The sequence below is a fragment of the Balaenoptera borealis genome (genome assembly GCF_965194805.1).
Source record: "Balaenoptera borealis genome assembly, chromosome: 2".
Classification (NCBI taxonomy): domain Eukaryota; kingdom Metazoa; phylum Chordata; class Mammalia; order Artiodactyla; family Balaenopteridae; genus Balaenoptera; species Balaenoptera borealis.
In genome coordinates this window covers 13,709,796-13,729,091 of record NC_138867.1, presented here as the reverse complement: position 1 = coordinate 13,729,091, position 19,296 = coordinate 13,709,796, and the positions used below count along the sequence as shown (strand labels likewise).

Here is a 19,296-nt window from a genome sequence, read left to right as displayed (position 1 = left end):
TTATATGATATAATATATCAATGTCTCAAATCAACAAATTGTTCACCTTAAACTACACAATGTTATATGTCAATTATACCTCAATTTAAATAAAATTGTATAAGTGAGTGAATTGGCTAGTCTATGAGCCATTCCAGGAAAAAAAAAAAGGTAATTATTCATTAATTATAACTTAGTTTGGATCACAGGAATTATTTCTAAATTTGATTTTATTTATTACTTTGGCCTTTCCCAAGATTAAACCCAAAGACAAATAATAAACATAGTAAAATCATGTGAAACAAGTTGTAAGGGCAATTTCCCTAAGGAAGTTCTAGAAATGAGCTGAGAAATGGAGCATCTCTGAAAGAAGAACCAGTCTTCTAAGGTGGGCCCTGGAAGAATCATACCTCTGAGGATGAAAAAGCCTCCATGAACCTGTCTAGCAAACAAAACCACAGTGTTAATCCTGCAGCGATAGTTCTTTTATTCAGACTTACACTGTGTTTTTACTTCCTCTGCATGAGATTTGACTCCCCAACATTTCTGCACAGTCGTGTCCTCCTGCATTTTCAGAATCCTCCATAAGTTCAGGGTAGTTCTAAGTATATAATAAGATCGCTATATTCATACATTGGCAGATTTTTTAATACATTTCTTTATCTGGTTTTGGATCAACTAAATAAATTCAGACAAAAGTTATTTGCTTTAATCCATTCAAACAGAATCTTGATTTGATAATAGGTCCATTTTTATCAGTTAAGTGAACTCAGTAATCTATTTAAAATAATTAGTATGAATTATTTTTAAACCGGAGTAAAAATGCAGACGAAATTTCTATAGATAGAGTCTTCCTATTTCTTTGGCTATCTTTAGCCACTTCTATTTGCTATATTGCTTCCTGTTTTAGTACCAGTAAGCAGGCTGATGTGCTTTATGTAAATGATATGCTGAAGAAATTTATTGTAATTTTAAAAATTCTGTTAGGCATAAATCTGTTACTTTATACAATGCCAGTTGCAATAGGCTAAATTAAAATTCATGTAGCTTCACTTCATACACCCTTAAAAGGAATCTAAAGACTATCTACACAATGTCGAATTGTTGGAAAGGAAAAGACACCTAAAAATGAAGTAATTTATTGTTATAGCTATAAAGAGGTATTTTTGATGTTATATACTCCAGACATATGTAGTTAGACCAAAAGTTTCAATTTTCTTTCAAGTGTTTTATATTGGGTGTGGCATCATGTAGATAGACTTTATCCCTTGAGGATTTCAAGCACTAATCAGGGACATGATATTTATCCACATAACTACGTATTAGTCTGTTCAGGCTACTATAACAAGATGTCATAGATTGAGTAGCTTATCTACAACAGGAATTTATCTCTCACAGTTCCAGAAGCTGGAAGTCCAAGATCAAGGTACAGTCAGAATTGGTGTCTGGCGGTGGGGGGGGCTAATTCCCTGGTTCATAGTCTTCTCACTGTGTCCTCGCATATCAGAAAGGGCAAGGGAACTCCTTGGGGTCTCTTTCATAAGGGCACAAATCTCATTCATGAGGGCAGAGACCTAATCACCTCCCAAAGGCCCTCACCTCCACACTTCATCATGTTGGGGATTAGGTTTCAACATAATTTGGTGAGGATACAAATATTCAGTCTGTAGCACCTAGCAAATGTTTGCTTTGCACCACTAGCTTTGTGCAAGGCACTGTGCAAATTTGTGAAAGCATTCTTACATTGGGTTGGTTTGAACAATCTTTGAGGTATCTTCCCAGACTAAGATTCCATGATTTGACATGAGCCCAAAACAAAACAAAATTCCATTGAAATGAGTTAAAGTAGAATTTTTTTAAAAATAAACATTTATTGAACACCTACTTTGTACCAGTAACTCCTGTTACGTCACCTCATTATAGTGGATGCTGTGAGGCCCTGCTCAGATGCCCCTTCAGGACGGGCACACCCATTCCCCCGGCTGCTGGGAGTGTTGACAACTGTGCTGGCAGCTACTTCCTTCTCTAGAAATTGCCCTTGACCAAAGGGGCTGCCCCACTCAAGTTTATGCCTCCTTCCTGGGGGAACCCAATCCAATAGCTAGACAAAGACCTGCCCCCTTTGCCTCACTTTGGGATAACTGAAGACCATCTCTGTTCTTGGAGAGCTCCTCCTGGATCAGTTGCAGCCTCTTTTGCATCTCAGTTCAATGTCTCCCTCTGTCTCTTACTGCCTCCCTCACTTCTGGGCAAGAGTTATTGCTGGTGCAGCCCGGATCAACCTCCATCTTAATCAACCTCAATGTCTTTTCCAGGGAATCTGACCTAAGACCCTCATTTGGTATTTGCATACTATTTGGTGTCTTACGGCAAGTCAGGCACTTTTTTTTTAATAGTTGGGATGAAGATAATAGTTAAGCAGGAAAAAACTTTTCAAGGAGTGTGTGCTAAAACTCACTGGGCAGTAACAATCAAGTTGTTACACAGCAACGTCCCAGGCACATGCAGACAGTGCTCTCCAGAAAGTGCCATGTTCCAGATGGTCCACCGTTTGGCTCCAACCTAGTTTGAAAGAGATTCTTTCTACCCAAATGAATAGAGTTTGATGGAGCTCCCCCAGTTTCAGAGTGAAAACAGAATACAGAAGTCAATAAAGAGAAAACTCAGATGACTGAGGCTGAAAATGCAGAACTATCCAAAAAGAAAGTACTAGAAGACATTTCTGAGTAAAAAGGGAAGTGATGTAGGTATTTTGTAGAAGCAACACCTCCAGGGACTACAGATGTTATCTTAACAGTGAGTTTTCAGTAAATGTACATGTAGAGACTGGGAATAAGGACAACTAGGCAAGAAAAAGACTCTCCAACTTGAGCACAGACAGCTTGAGGCAGATAGAAGGGACCCATAGAACCTAAGGACCACAGGCAAAACAGACATCTCTCCTTTTAAAGCAGGTCAGAAACAATCCCATTTAATCCACCCTTAGATGGGAGTTTCTCTGCTCCTTCGAAGGGAAATATTTGACATTAGTATTAGACAAACCCCACTTTTTATATAAACTCACTAAATAGGAGATTATCTTCATATTTCCACTGTCTCTATGTCCCATGTCAAGGAGCTTTTCTAAACGTTTTCACAGAGAAGCATTTGTATCCATGTGGCCTTCACCAAGATTCTGGTGCCTCAGGTGAGTAGGTCCATAACATCTTTAAATAACTTGGCCTTCAACTGACATTACTTCTGTCTGGAGTTGCTACCCATTGTATACTCAGAGCGCTGTTCTTTCTTTGTTGGCTGATTATCTCCTGTTATGCCCAGGATACTGGGAGGTGGAAGAACTCAGATCGGCTTCTGATGTTCCCATTGAACTGCCCTGTGGCTTATAGCAAGACAGTCCACAGTTAAGCTTCAGTTTCTCTGTTTGTCTAATCTGTATCAGTGTAATCTAGATCGGTGCTATCCAATTAAACTCTGACCATGATAGAAATATCCTATATTCTGTGCTGTCCAATGTGGCAGCTATAGCCCATATATACCTACTGAACATTTGAAATGTGGCTAATGCAACTGAGAAATTCAATATTACATTTATATTTAATTAAATTATATTTAATTTAATTTAATGTATATTTAAATGTAAATAGTCACACGTGGCTAGTAGCTACCATATTATTCAGTGCAGATCTTGGTTGACATTTAGGTGCTAAAACTTTATATTGCTATTATTCCAAGAAGTTTGGAGATTCTGCCATTGGTTCAAATAGCTATGAAATTCGATGGCTTCACTGCAGGTAAATACTTGTTACACTGTCTATACTCTTGATCTGGTTTTGCTAACAATTAAGTCTTCTTATAACCTAAAACAGAAGTTGACAAACTAAGGTCCTAGGCAAATCCAATCTGCTGCCAGTTTTTGGAAAAAAAAAGAGAGAGAGAGAGAGAAAGAGAGAGAAAACCCAACAGCTGTATTGGAACAGTATCATGCCATTTGTTCCAGCATTGTCTCTGACTGCTTTTGTGCTGCAATGGCAGAATGGGGTAGTGTGACAGAGACTGTAGGACTGCAAAGCCGGAAATATTGCTATCTGGGTTTTACAGAAAAAAAATTGCCTATCGCTGATTTAGAGTAAGGTAAATTTGCTCTTTCATTGTATGTTATAATAATTAATTGTTTATCCTTTCTGGTTTTCTTTACTCTGTTTTGAGGGATAAGACTTCTGTATGAGAATGGTGGGTGCCTATTTATTTTTCTTCTCATTTTGACACCAATTAACTGTCATTGGCTCAGTGGGTTAGCACTTCTCCCTGCTCGGCTTAAATGTTGACAGTCTGATGATGTGTCTTAGGCAGTGACTGTTCCAGTAAGTTGGCCAGATGTTGCAGTAGGCTATTAGTGATTTCAGGGGACTTCAAAATACTTCCAGGTGGTTTTCTCTTCTTTTGTAGGAATATCAAGTTCAAGTCATTGATTTTCTTTTTATTTTTTATAAATTTATTTGTTTATTTTTGGCTGCGTTGGGTCTTCATTGCTGCGCATGGGCCCTCTCTAGTTGCAGAGACTGGGGACCACTCTTCCTTGTGGTGCACGGCTTCCCACTGCAGTGGCTTCTCCTGTTGCAGAGCAGTGGCTCTAGGTGCGCGGGCCTCAGTAGTTGTGGCACGTGGGCTCAGCAGTTGTGGCTCGCGGGCTCCAGAGCGCAGGGTCAGCAGTTGCGGCACACAGGCCCAGTTGCTCCACAGCATGTGGGATCCCCCCAGACCAGGGCTCGAACCCGCGTCCCCTGCATTGTCAGGCGGACTCTCAACCACTGTGCCACCAGGGAAGCCCAAGTTCAAGTCATTGATTTTCTATAGTTTTTGAGATGGGTTCATTCAGAGAGAAAACAATATAAACTGCTGTTCAAAATACAAACATGATGTCAGTTTCTCATTAGTAGCAAGGTTGGGACTTGCATAAAAATTTTTACTGCATCTTTGGATGCTTTTACTTATCCACCCCCAAATCATTACACTTCTCAATCCGAAATCATCATATCTGGTGGCTACTTCAAGGAGGGGCATAGATGATTATTTACATATCAATAAACAAGCTCATATCTAAGATATTAATAAATTTTATTAATACATTAATATATTATTATATTATATAATGATATACTTAATCATATCTAAGATTTATTTTTTAAATAGTAGGGAAATATCTGTGCTAACATTTTGGTTCTCAGTTTTAAGTCTGCAATTCTCGTTTGTTCTTCAGAGTATTGAAAACTCAGTCATCAGCCTTTGGAACATGAGTTCATAGGCATGTGGTTCAGCTTACTGCTGTACTCAACAAGCATGGCCTGATCCTAATGGAGACATTGCCTCCAATAAAAGCAAAGAGAAGCCCTCACACAAGGTGCTAAATAACTGGGAACACAAAGGGGCCTCTAATTCGTTGATACTCAGTGTATTACATTTAACCTTATTGCCATAGTTCGTCACATTGCTCTCTTTTCCTGTTTAAAAACCATGGCATTTTCTTTCGAAAAACAACTGGTCTAAAAGAACTTTGCAAACAATGTGATACTGCAATTCCAATCTCCTTGGTTTTCACAGCTCTATGCTGGGAGGAAAATTAGGTTCTTCAACATCATAGTTACAGCTTATAACAAATTCTGTGATATCGTATTGAAAACTAGAAATGTTATAGGGCATAAATATAATTTTGATTATGTATCAGTCTTTGGCTGTTTGGGCTGCTGTAAGAAAAATAGTGCAGACTGGGTGGATTATGAACCACAGAAATTAATTTCTCACAGTTATGGAGGCTGGGAAGTCCAAGATCAAGAATTGGTGTCTGGTGGGGACCTACTTCCTGGTACAAAGATGGCGACCCACTTCCTTGTTCATAGATGGTAGTCTTCTCGTTGTGTCCTCACTTGAGAGAAGGGGTTACGGAGCTCTCTGGGGTCTCTTTTATAAGGGCATGAATGCCATCCATGAGGGCTCTGCCTTTGTGATCGAATCACCTTCCGAAGTCCCCACCTCCAAATACCATTACATTGGGGATTCTATTTCAACATATGAATTTGGGGGAACAAAAACATTCAGTCTATGGCAGTCTCCAGTGCTGCTGGGCATCTGTCAGATGGCAGTTTTGTGCCCTACTTCCTGCCCCAAAATAATCTGTGCTGAGGTGGAAACCTTGGTGTGTGAGCTCAGGTCCTCCTATTGCTTCTGTACAAGCTCTGTGGGTAGGGTGCCCTGACAGAGCCGGATGCTTAGGCTGTTGGTGGCAATTGTCAGACGTTTTAACGTCTCCTTAACAGCATATCATGTATTTCTGGCATTTTGCAAGAATATAAATTTTTATATTACTCTTGTTTCTCATTTTCCGTCAACATAGTTATGATCGTATCTTTCAGGAGACGATCTTATTTGTCCGCGGACCTTCTGCAACACGTTTATGAAAATACCAGGACCTTTACACTACCTATGAGAGCAAGTTACTATTTTTCAAACTGCAAAGAAAACATAAACATTAAAAGATTTTTCTGTTTAGTTAAACTTGCAGACAAAACTGTATCTATTTATTCTCTAAGAAACATTAGCACCTAATACTTTCTGAAACCATAGAGCTAACATAGAAATTGGCCAATAATCAGTTCTTCCCAGGGCTCCTCTAGCACTTTGCCCATAACACTAGCATGGAACTTGCCACCCTGCACTGCTGTTCATTTACTGAGATCTGGAAGTTTTGATTGTGGGCAGGACTAAAAGACCATTCTACTCATTTCCGCAGGTGGAGCCTTGGCTGCAAAGCCAGCTCTTTGATCAAGGCAGGATGGCCTCTGTGAGAAGACCCGAAAAGGCAATTGTTTACCTGACTAAGGTCACGAGGAAATGGCCCTGTAACACCCCCTGTCTGTGTCACTCGCAGCTGCTGGGGACTAGGTTGTGCAGAGGAACCCCTCTATCAAGCACGTGGACCACTGACTTCCTTCCAGTTTATTCTTTCTCTTCCTTTCTTCTTTGTTTGACTTATAAGACATATCCTCCTAACACTGTAATAGCTTCTCCTTCTTATGATTTTGCTTTCATTATTTCAATTTTCATGTTCTTTCTCATGTAAGTCTTAATGATCTCTAACGACTTCCTTTCCCCTGATTGTTTTTCAGCCTTTGTAAAGACAAAGGGAAGATCGTGCATCCAGCCGTCTATCCCCTGAAATGCTAAAAAAAAGGACTAAATTTGGTCCTTGGACTGCGCTTGACCATCAGAAGATTGCAGACCTGGAGCAGGTCCCTCAGGCCCACCGAACTACACTCCAGAATCAAGGCCATTGCTGGACTTCAGGAACTATGACTCAAAACAGATCAACCATATGTGTGATTGAACCTATTACAGTGATTTTGTTGAGCATTTTACCCTCACTTGCATGTGTTTTCCATGAGCTCCCTTTCACCATCACTTTTACCAACCACCCAGCGGGGAAATTTCCCTGAGCCCTGGCCTCACCAACCAGCATTTGGTTCATTTGTGTCCTAAGGCTGTTGTACTGGGTGCCAGGAAATGCCAAGCCAAGTGCAGAAGTGTGGTGGGGAAGGTGTTAATGTGGTCCCTGCTTTTATTTTTTTTTCTTCTCTTTTCTCTCATTTCTCCAGTTTCCTCATTAAGTGCTTTGCCAAATGTGACTTTATAAGCCATCATGAAAAATTTCTGGAAAGATGAGTGTAGATAAAGAGGAAAGAAGAGAGAAAGGAGAGGAAGGGAAAAGGAGGGCAGGAGTGTGACATTCTCTCTCCTACTCCAGGGACTTTTTGACAGAAAACTCTTATTAATCTTTAATTTTTTTCACATTTTCTAAGATAATGGGTTAATGAAAATTATTAAATGTTTAGGTCCTTGGTTAATCTCTCCATCATTATTATTTTTAAAGATACTCAAGCCATTGGTAATGCCTTTAAGGTAATCTTTTAAAAATATCACTTCTAAAACTGAATTTTCCAAAATATCTATCAGAAGCTTCAAATTTGATTTCGTTTAGCTTGAACGTTTCCGCAGTTTCTTTTAGATGATATCCTTGATTGTGATCAGTTTAATCACATCTTCACACTGAGGTGAATCTCGTGGTACTGCAATGCCTGGGTCCTCTGGACCCCACCCAGCACCTATAAGTTTCCACTCCGGGGTGAAGGGCAAGCGCTATTTCAACAGTGCAGAACAACACTGAGAGTAATTTTAAGCAGAATATGAATGCTCCTTCATCTCGCTGCAGTTACGGCCAGACAGGAATCATTCATGCTGGTCCTAAGCCAGGCATCCGAGTTGACTTGACGATCATGCTCAAATGCCAAGGAAACTTTTATAAACTCCCAAGTTCAGAAGCTTCATCATTCCAAGCTTTCTAAAAAGTTGGCAATCAGCTTCAGAATCATTTACTCTGTTTACCAGCAGTGCTTTGCAATAAAACGCTTCCTAAAGAAGTTTAAAAGTAAAAAATATAAACTTTTACTCGGGGAAAGTGATGAGGAAAAAAAAAAAAAAGGAAAGGGTGAGATTAGCTATTGACATCATTTGTGGGCCCACAAGCTAGCCTTTGCTACCCTTTCTTTGCTCAACATTCTTCAACTGTATTTTAGTTTCCCAAACTCTCCAAGACCCTTCTCACGGCAGGGCCTTCTCCCAGTTTCCCACTATTTTTCTCTGCCTGAGTCTTAACTTGCCCTTCAAGTGTCATTCAAATGGACCTTTCTTAAGAAAGCATTCTGTGGCCCTAAGACTAAGTTAGGGTCTTACTGTTATATGCACGCATAGAAACCTGTACTTTTCCTTTTTAGCGTCTATCATTATCATGATCATATATTCAATAGTGCCTTTAGTTTATTCATGGCAGTAACCACACCACTTATCACAGAGCCTGGGAGGTAATGATTTCTCAATAAATAGTTGTTTATTGATTGAATAAATAGTACTTGATCAAAAGAAGAGTCTACATATAATGTTGTTAATTTACCTATTTGTTTTCATGTTATGGAACATAAAAGTTACAACTAAATTGGAAGGGTGAAATAGATTGTTTTAAGTAGTCAAAAAAAACCCCACAACAACTTATCACCTCCTTTCTTATCTATGTCCCCTTGCAAATATACCAAATCACAGTTCCATATTTGTCTGATGTTCTGTAATTTCAAGTAAATTAGAGGATGTAATAAGACTATCTTAGTGGAAATTGCTCAAGTTTTCAAAGAAAAATGAACACTTTAATATTCTTCCTCTGACTGCTATATGAACTGGTCTTTTTATGGTATTTTAAGATAAATGAGTAGCTAAATTCCAGAGGGCTCACAAAATTGGGATTCAGCAGTAAAAGCTTTCATTCTTGGTAGCCAGTTAGCTAGGAAATGCCTTGGTATACTTGAATAAAAATCAGGAAACTTTGGCCCAGTCTCAAAGTTTCCCAATTTTTTTCATCAATGAAATGGAAAGCTTATTCATTCATTTAATGAGTATTTATTTTATACCTTCTCCATAACAACACTGAGCTAGGTGATAAAAAAAGATGCCGAAGGAAAGAAATACATGAATAAGTACACAAATTAGCCATAGAGGTAATAAATGCCAGAAACATTAAGAAAAATTTAGAATCAGTGTTCACTGGAGCAGCAGTTTCCTAGGCATGTTTTATGGATTTAAAAGGGTTTCTACATTTAAGAAGATTTGGAGAACGGTACACATTAATTTCCTCTGTGGAGAGATACAATACATATAAGCATAACAAAATCTCTGAGAATTCTCATGATTATTAAAACTAATTTTTTAATCGAATACCTCCCCAAATCTTCTAACTGCAGATCTATATCTTTCTCCTAAAATAATCTATTAATATTCTAGTGTTCAAAGAAAACTTGTAAGCATTCCAAAAAATACTGCCTCAAATCCTTGGGAAAAGCCTATGTTTGAGCCCATGATGATCACAGAGAGTTTGGGACTCAGAGAGGAGTCGGGCCTGTCTGAGGTTCCTGATAAGGTAGAGGTTGAGACTGTCCTGGTGGAGTGGAGACAGATTCTACAGAACTGTTGAATGTTACCCCAAGGCACTTAGAGTAACACTCAACAGTTTACAATGGAATAGTACTCAGCCATTAAAAAGAATGAAATAATGCCATTTGCAGCAGCATGCATGGATGGACCTAGAGATTGTCATACTGAGTGAAGTAGGTCAGACAGAGAAAGACAAATATCGTATGATATCACTTATATGTGGAATCTAAAAAAACAAAGAATGATACAAGTGAACTTATTTACAAAACAGAAACAGATTCCCAGACTTAGAGAACGAACTTATGGTTACCAGGGGGGAGGGTGGGGGGGAGGGACAGAATGGGAGTTTGGGATTGACATGTACACACTGCTATATTTAAAATAGATAACAAACAAGGGCCTACTGTATAGCGCACAGGAAACGAGGCTGAATATTCTGTAATTGACTAAATGGGAAAAGAATTTGAAAAAGAACAGATACATGTGTATGTATAACTGAATCACTCTGCTGTACCCCAGAAACCAACACAACGTTGTTAATCAACTATACTCCAATATAAAATAAGTTTTAAAAAAGGATAAAAACAGTTTACTGCTAGGCAACCAGTTGCCTTCAGCATTTTCTGATCTGAGGGATGAGGCAGGAGAGAGCCTTTGATGAGGCTGGTGTTTCCATGAGACCTACTGGGAAAGAGTTTGAGTTTAGGTTGGATGGGAAGAGGGGCGTAGAGAAGAATCCAGAAGCTCCTGTTCTACCTGTTCAAGGATGACTGCCTGGGTCAGCATAAGAGAAAAGAGAACAGAGTTTGCGACATCTCAACAGCATGTCTAATCTTGAGGAGGAATAGTGAGGAAAGAGGGCAAAAAAGTAGAAGTGGCCCTATGGTGTTGCTTTCAAAGAATTGAAGGTTTATTGTTACCAGTGATCCCATATGGTGGCTGGAGGAGAGGCCTTGTTCTGGAGTGAAGGAAAATGTGTAAGATGTGTAAGGTCGTGTGACAGAGATGTGAATAGCAAACACAGACGTCATGGCTGAAGTTGGAAGAAAAAGATAGACAGAAACAAGGGTGAAAAAAATCAACCTTGGGAATGCCTACAATCAGTGATGAATGGGGAAAGAAGGATGGGGTAAGACCATTACATTCTACAAGTATTCATCAAACAATGATTATTTCAGGCACTATGTTAGCTGCTATGGAAACAAAGATAAAACACATTGACTGTTTTCAAATGTCTCATAATTTGGCAGAAGTGAATAAACACATAAAATCTACAGTGATGGACCCTAATGGATTATACTGCCTGGATTCATGCCCTGGTGTGCTCCTCTCCATAGTGGATCTGGGATAGCCCTGAGACTTACATGGTGAAAGTGAAGCTCTGAACTTTCAAGGCTCAACCTTAAGACATTTCTAGCTTTATCTTTTGCCACATCAACATGTCTTTTTGGAAGCCAGGTTCCATGTTCCCAGAAGCCCAATCTTCATGGAGCACATATATAGTGGGTGACCAAAGCTCACCACCTGACATCCTCATCTAAACTTCCAAATGAAAGCAAGCATCAACCTCCACTCTTATGAGTGAGCCAGCTTGGATATTCCAGACCAGTCAAACTCTTAGATGATTGAAATCCCAGCCAGCACCATGTGGGGTAGAAGAACCATCCTGCTGAGCTCTGCCAACCCAAAGAACCACGACAGATGACTAAAAATTGTTGCTCTTTAAACCACTAAGTCTGGGGATGTTTTGTTATGTAGTTATAGAAAACTGAAACAATTACTAACATAGTACAATATGGCCAGGTGTATAGAAGAATGAAGGAAGAAGTGATTAATTATGCAGAGTTGGGCCAGGGAGTCTTAGAATATGGAGAGAAACATTGGAGACCAGTTTAAAGAAAAACAGATATTTGCCAGAGAGAAGAGGGAAAGGTATTCCAGAAAAATGGAAAAAGCATGATGTTATAGGAAGGGTGAAAAGAATTAAATCTAAAAAGGTTGTTGAGTCCAATTTCCTAAAAGCATTATATGTAGCAATAGTAGGTATGAAATGTATACTGTAGGTAATGGAGCTCTAAAAAAATAATCTAAAGATATAATATAGAAGAAGTTACATGTTACATATTTCTTCAACAAATACTTGTTGAACACCTCCCCTGTAACTGATGCTGCGATACATGTTGAGGAGAGAGAAAATGGTAATAACAAACTGGCATGACTCATGACTTCATCAAGCTTGAAGTGTAGGCAGAGAAACAGAGCAAATAATTATGAAAGTAATGCTGTGACAAAAAAGAACATGATGCTATGGAAGGACACCAAGATGAATGAAACAAATTCCCTTTATTGTCTTGATATAATAAATCCTCACTAAATGGTGGCAGCATGGCTGACAGACTATAGAGAAAAAGAAATATTGATGGCAAAGAGAACAATTGTGAAAATATTGCCATAATCCAAGGAAATGATGAGGGCCAGGGGCAGTGCAGTGGGAAAAGAAATGTAGAGATAGGAAAGTAACCTTTCAGAAGCAGAGTTGGCCATCATGGAAACTGATTTCTAGACAAAAGGGAAAAGAACACTGAGGACAAGTCCAGTTTAGATCTTGAATAAAAGAGTTTTGATCTTAACAAAAGAATTTTATTAACAGAAATAGAAAGCACACTAGCAATCTCACAAATGTAGAGGAAAGATAATGAATTTTGGTTTGTGAGCCTTGTGTGTGAGGTACTTTAAGATTTCTTATTTTTTTTTTTTAATAAAATAAATAAATTTATTAAAAAAAAAGAATGTTCTAGGTGGGGAAAGAAAGGCAGATTGCAATCAGCCAGCATTTCTAAGTAAGCACATCTGGTAAAAGATCTTATAAGAAAGGGACCCTAATATCCATGACTCCAGTATTTTGCTGTGCTTTCTTTTCTCATTCTAAATAACTATTCACTTTCACACCTAATTTTGAATTTCTTCAAGAGAGCCCTCAAAACTACATAAACCTTGAGTCCTCCCTGAGTGGAACTTTATCTTCCTACATACATTTTAGGGTAAGTTTATCAATTATTCACAACATCACAGTGTAATAAAATTTTAGTGTTTTTAGGCATCAGTAAGATAAAGAGGACCAGGCACAAGGAAAGAAAGTAAACCTCTAGACATAAGCTTTCATTTTTAGGTCTTGAATTACCAGAAAAAAGTTACTCTCTTGATTATGCTTGGACTTAGGAAAAAATTGATCTCTTATACCCTTTACACAGGATTTCACAGCCATCAGCTATCTTGAGTGAGGGAGTCTGAGTGAGAAATAGTGAGATGTTGACACAGGGCAGATAAGGGGAGGTAAAGAGGAGGTAAAAAAAAAAAAAAAAAAAAAAGATTTCTTATTGACATTGCAGTCGGTGTTGTTCCATTTATATAAAATGTTAGTAAATGCAAACGAATCTATAGTAACAGAAAGCAGATCAGTGATTACCTGGGGACAAGATTAAAGTTGTTGGAAGGGGCCCAATGAAGAGACTGCAGCAGATCATGAAAACTTTTAGGAGTGATGGACAGGCTTATTATCTTGATTGTATTTCAAACTCAAGTGTACAGTTGAACATAGTGTTCAGTTTATTTTATATAAATTATATCTCAGGAAAGCTTTTTCATGTAAAGAAATACTGGATAAGAAGAGATTTATGAGAGTACCACAGATAATTGCAAACAACATTTGCAAATACAAACATATGCAAATTTGGACAGGAAAGAGATGGAAAAGAGCTTGAACTATTTGTGATGTGCAAAATAATTTACTAACTGAGTTCAAAAGAAAAGGTAGAATGCGCTTTTTACTTATGGAGAAATTCTCACATTTATCCTAAAACAAAAGTAACAAGATTGGATATTAGTGATATTTACTTCTGCTAGCAAGAATTGGAGGAAAATGTTTTAAAAGTTGAAAATAAAACGATCAGAATTAAGAAAGCAGATTCAAATGAAGATGATGACAAATTTCATCTCAGAAAAGCAACCTTGACAGAGAAAAGTCATTGCTTGATCAGAAACTAGAAAAAAAAATTAAAACCAAAAAAAAAAAAACCCAGACAAACAAATTGGCTTAAGCAAGTCAAAGATTCCTGTTCATTGTGAGTATTGGCATGGCCTGGGGAAAAATCATCATAGAACATCAAAGCAAAACAGAAAAATGGTGAAAAAAAGAAAAGCAGGAAGGAAAGGCCTTCTATTGAATAAAAAAAAAAAGAGTAATAGCAAATTAAATGTTATAGCTACACTAAGACTAAGATAATAATAATAAAAAAAGTTTGGGGCCTGTGAATCTCTTCTTTTTATGCAAAGCCAATCTCAATATTCATTTATTTGTTTACATACAAAAATATTTATTGAAATCTTTCCATATGTCAGGTACTGTACCAAGTGCTAAGGTTACACCGGGAAATAAAATATAATAGATTAAGTGCTTACTGTCCTGGAACTTACATTTACTTATTTTATTGATAAATGTTAAATTCATTAACTAAATCATTTGTAAATATGTTAAAATAGAGTTTTCTTATGTGAGCAACGTTACAAACTTTAATATAATGCTGTTTTTTAAAAGACTTCTGCTTTTTCTTGTGAATGCATTCTAAGAGTAGTGACATCAATAGTGGTTAATCCGAACTATTTTTATTCTTTAGTTTAAATAAAAAGGATAGAAGGGCTATCTTTTTATATATGCTTTCAGGAGAGTGAAGCTCAAATACACAAAATTGTAAAATTAAAAAGGTATCATTTTTCCCCTCCTCTCCGGTATTCCTGTAGTTTCTATCATTATCTTGGGTTTCTCCGGTTGAGAAAAGAATTAAAAATCCTTTGCCAGTTGCATAGTTCAAAGGTCAGAATTGTAATATTATTGCCTAAAGAATTCCCAACACCAGGGAATCTCCCAAAGAATGCCAAAGCTCGCGTTTCTTCACATCCCCTGTGGTGCTTTGCAGGCAACAGCCTGGTTGGACTTTGGGCTGCCAATAGAAACAAGAAAGTGAGAAATTATCTGCAAAAAAACAGCACTGCCATCCTCATTGGGACTACCTTATCAAAAATCAGGATATCCAACTCAGCTAAACCTTTCAGTTTTGAAAAAAACATTTTTCATCATTGTTGCTAGATGTGCCTAGTTGGAAGTTTGGTTGAATAACCAAGAAAAACATTTTTTAGAAAGAGAGGAAAGAAAGAAAGAAAGAAAGAAAGAAAGAAAGAAAGAAAGAAAGAAAGAAAGAAAGAAAGAAAGAAAGAAAGGAAGGAAGGAAGAAAGAGAGGGGGAAAGAAAGAAAGGAAGGAAGGAAGAAAGAAGGAAGGAAGAAAGAAAGAAAGGAAGGAAGGAAGGAAGGAAGGAAGGAAGGAAGGGATAGAGAGAGAGAGAAAGAAAGAGCATTCTATAGCAACAAAATATGGAAATGCTCAAAATGGTTTTCTTTTGGTTTAAAATATTTCATTTCCTTATGCAAAGTTACCACTGTGAGAGAGCTGGCTTCGAATTGTGTGAAAACAGAGAATTGCTGCAATCTTTGTGTTTGGAGAAAGTTATAATCCTTCTATAATTTTCTAACTGGTTTATTATAAGTAAAATAGTATGACTTCCCTTTGCCTCTCCCTTATCACAGGCAAAAATCTCCTCCATCCAAGTGAAAGTAACTGTATTTCTCATTTGGTCTAAACCACTAAAAATCACATAACACATCCAATTATACGTGAAAACATATTATTCTACTTTTAATTATAAGAAATGACTTATTTCACTCTTGATGGAATACACTTCAAGTGTTGGAAGTGTAAAATAACCTGTAGGGGTATTTTACCACCATCTGCCCCTTTATATCCCAGCCATTTATACACCTAAATATAAAAGAATGCTATTTTTGAGATCGTTTTGGGCTTCCCTGGTGGCTCAGTGGTTAAGAATCCTCCTGTCAATGCAGGGGACATGGGTTCGAGCCCTGGTCCAGGAAGATCCCACATGCCGCAGAGCAACTAAGACCGTGTGCCACAACTACTGAGCCTGCACTCTAGAGCCCGCGAGCCACAACTACTGAACCCACAACCCAGAACTACTGAAGTCCATGCTTCACAGCAAGAGAAGCCACCTCAGTGAGAAGCCTGCGCACCGCAACGAAGAGTAGCCCCCGTTCACTGCAACTAGAGAAAGCCCGCGCACAGCAACAAAGACCCAACACAGCCAAAAATAAATAAATAAAATAAATAAATTTATTAAAAAAAAAAAAAGATCCTATAACAAGATAGTTCTGAGCTATGTCTTTGCTCCCAATGGATTTTTATAAAAGTAAAACCTTATTTCCTGCCACATTTAGTCTATTGGCCCTTAAGATGTAAATTAATGTTTCCTTGGCATTATGGTTGCCAAATCAAGGAAATTCATAGCCTCCATATTTGTGCGTGATGTATAGAAAAGCAGGAAAAGTGTTGTGACTCTTTGGCCTTATGTACTGTATCTGTGAAAAATCACTCAGTTCCCCCCTTTTTTTGGAAAGACTGATGGTGTACCTCACAAGGAAAGTAGATTTCAAAGACTCTTAAACTCAGAGAAGTAGAAAGTATAAATGAGGGCTCATCTAAAGAGAAAAATCACTATAAGGCAGAGTTTGAAGTAAATGCAAGAAGGCCAAAGGATATTTGGTTTGTCACTTTTTATGAAGTGCTAACAAGGAAAAGAGTCAAACTGCAAAAAGCCCCCTCTTTAGATGTCTTACTGCTTGAATTTTTCTGACATGAGGTTATGGAATATGAATGTTCTTGAACAAATCTTTTAATAACTAGAGCCTACATGTTGCTTTTAAAAAAATATTGATTTGTCTCCTGGAAGAGAACCCCAAAACCATAATTGTCTGACTTTATTTAGCTTGGGTTAAAAGGCAAATCCTATACCTAAGAATATGCCAATGCCCTCCAAAATAACACTTTGGCCAAACCAGCTTCTTTTTGCCAGAAATAAAAATGAGCACAAAGCTATTCTAATGTTCCTGAGTTCAGAAGATGTAAAACAAAGACATTTGTTGAAATCTTGTTGGGTTTTCTCATTGAGAAACCATCTGTCTAGGGATCTGAGATCAGTTTAGGAAATAAGAATTCCCATTTTCATCCCATGTGACCCCCAATCCTCTGAGGATGCCTGGGGAAAGTAAACGAAGCTCTTTGAATTCAGCTTCATCGTCTGTACTCATGGAAAATCCACGGTCTTTATTTTAATTTCCTTTATTTACTTTAATTTGTTTTAATATTCAATAGAGCTAAAACAAAGTTTAAAGAAAGGTGAAAGATCTTCTCTCCCTTTGGTTCCAACAGTTGGTAAAAGGGGTCTAAAGTGAGGAAGTGTGGAGACTAACTCTAGTTACTAATTACTTCTTTCTTTTTTTTTTTTAAGAAATTCACGTTCTTTTATTTATTTATTTATTTTATTTATGGCTGTGTTGGGTCTTCGTTTCTGTGCGAGGGCTTTCTCTAGTTGCGGCGAGCGGGGGCCACTCTTCATCGCGGTGCGCGGGCCTCTCACTATCGCGGCCTCTCTTGTTGCGGAGCACAGGCTCCAGACGCGCAGGCTCAGTAATTGTGGCTCACGGGCCCAGTTGCCCCGCGGCATGTGGGATCCTCCCAGACCAGGGCTCGAACCCGTGTCCCCTGCATTGGCAGGCGGATTCTCAACCACTGTGCCACCAGGGAAGCCCACTAATTACTTCTTTCTAATCCTAGGAAGTCTGACCTGCCCCTCTGCACCCAACATATCAGCATCGGCCCTTCAGAGGCTGTACACTGTGAGTGAAGAAATTTGATTTATTATAGACATTTTGGAGTGGGAATTCTATAAAGCCTGAGGCTATTAGTAGCTCTACCTGTTTAAGAAAAAGACTGAAAACAGTTTATTATAAGACTGAGACAATAATAGATCTTCCTCTAAGGAAAATACACAAGCCAGGATTTATTTTGATATGAGGTAGGTGGCAAGAACAGTTCTAAACTCTGATCTCTCCCTAAATGATTCAGTTTATTTTTTGAGTTGTAAAACAGGAGTATCATCTGAAAAGTCTTCCATCTCCTCCTAAAGGTGTGTTTAGATTGCCTTTCTTTTACGTGAAATGAACCCAATCGGATGTTGTTTTTAAAGAGGTGTCATAAGGTCTAAAATGCTTACAGATTTTATGAAATGTAAATATAAATAAAAACCAGGGGAGGAGGGAGGGATGAACAGGTGGAACACAGAGGATTTTTAGGGCAGTGAAATACTCTGTATGACACTATAATTATGCACACGTCATAATACATTTATCGAAACCCATAGGATGTACAACACCAGGAGTGAACCCTAATGTAAACTACAACTTTGGGTGATTATAACTTAACAATGTAGGTTCATCAGCTGAAAAATACCCACTCTGGTGGGGATGTTGATAATGCGGGAGCCTGTACTTGTGAGGGGACAGGGGGTGTACGGGAAATCTCTGACTTTCCTCTTTTTCAATTTTTTTCATTTTCATTTAAAAACTGATATTCAAATCAGCTGTTAGAATCTTTTAAGTGTGTTTGGGACGCTTGTTTTAAGTGTGTTTGAAACAACTGAAGTATGTGAATCTTTTTCAACTGAAAATTTTATACCTAAATATCGATCAAGTATTTCCAGTTAAAATTTTAGTGACCAGATGGATGGGCTGAATGTGTAAAGTACACACTGGATTTTAAAGACATGATAAAACAGAGTGAAGTAAGTCAGAAAGAGAAAAACAAATATCGTATATTAACGCATATATGTGGAACCTAGAACAATGGTACAGATGAACTGGTTTGCAGGGCAGAAATAGAGACACAGATGCAGAGAACAAACGTATGGACACCAAGGTGGGAAAGTGGTCAGGGGTGGTGGTGGTGGGATGAATTGGGAGATTGGGATTGACATGCATACACCAATATGTATAAAATGGATAACTAATAAGAACCTGCTGTATAAAAAATAAATTAATTAAATTAAATTTTTAAAATGTAGAATTCCTTTACAAAAGGAGTGTAAAATTTTTTTAGATTGATTACATGTTGAAATAATATTTTAGATATACTGGGTTTAATAAAATATATTATTAAAATTTTAAAATACTCTGCATGATACTATAATGGTGAATACATGTGATTATACATTTATCCAAACCCACAGAACATACAGGACCAAGACTGAACCCTAATGTAAGCTATGGCCTTTGGATGATTACGATGTGTCAGTGCAAGTTCATCAGTTGTAACAAATGTCCCCGTCTG

The 19,296-nt window shown here is 37.9% G+C and overlaps 1 long non-coding RNA gene across 1 annotated transcript; it reads left to right on the top strand.

Moving 5' to 3' along the window:
- The first annotated feature begins 15,406 nt into the window (after positions 1 to 15,406).
- Positions 15,407 to 19,025, top strand: LOC309623275. Its single transcript, XR_014241304.1, has 2 exons — positions 15,407 to 17,385; positions 17,718 to 19,025. It is a non-coding gene; the product is annotated as an uncharacterized lncRNA (long non-coding RNA).
- Positions 19,026 to 19,296: the final 271 nt, after the last annotated feature.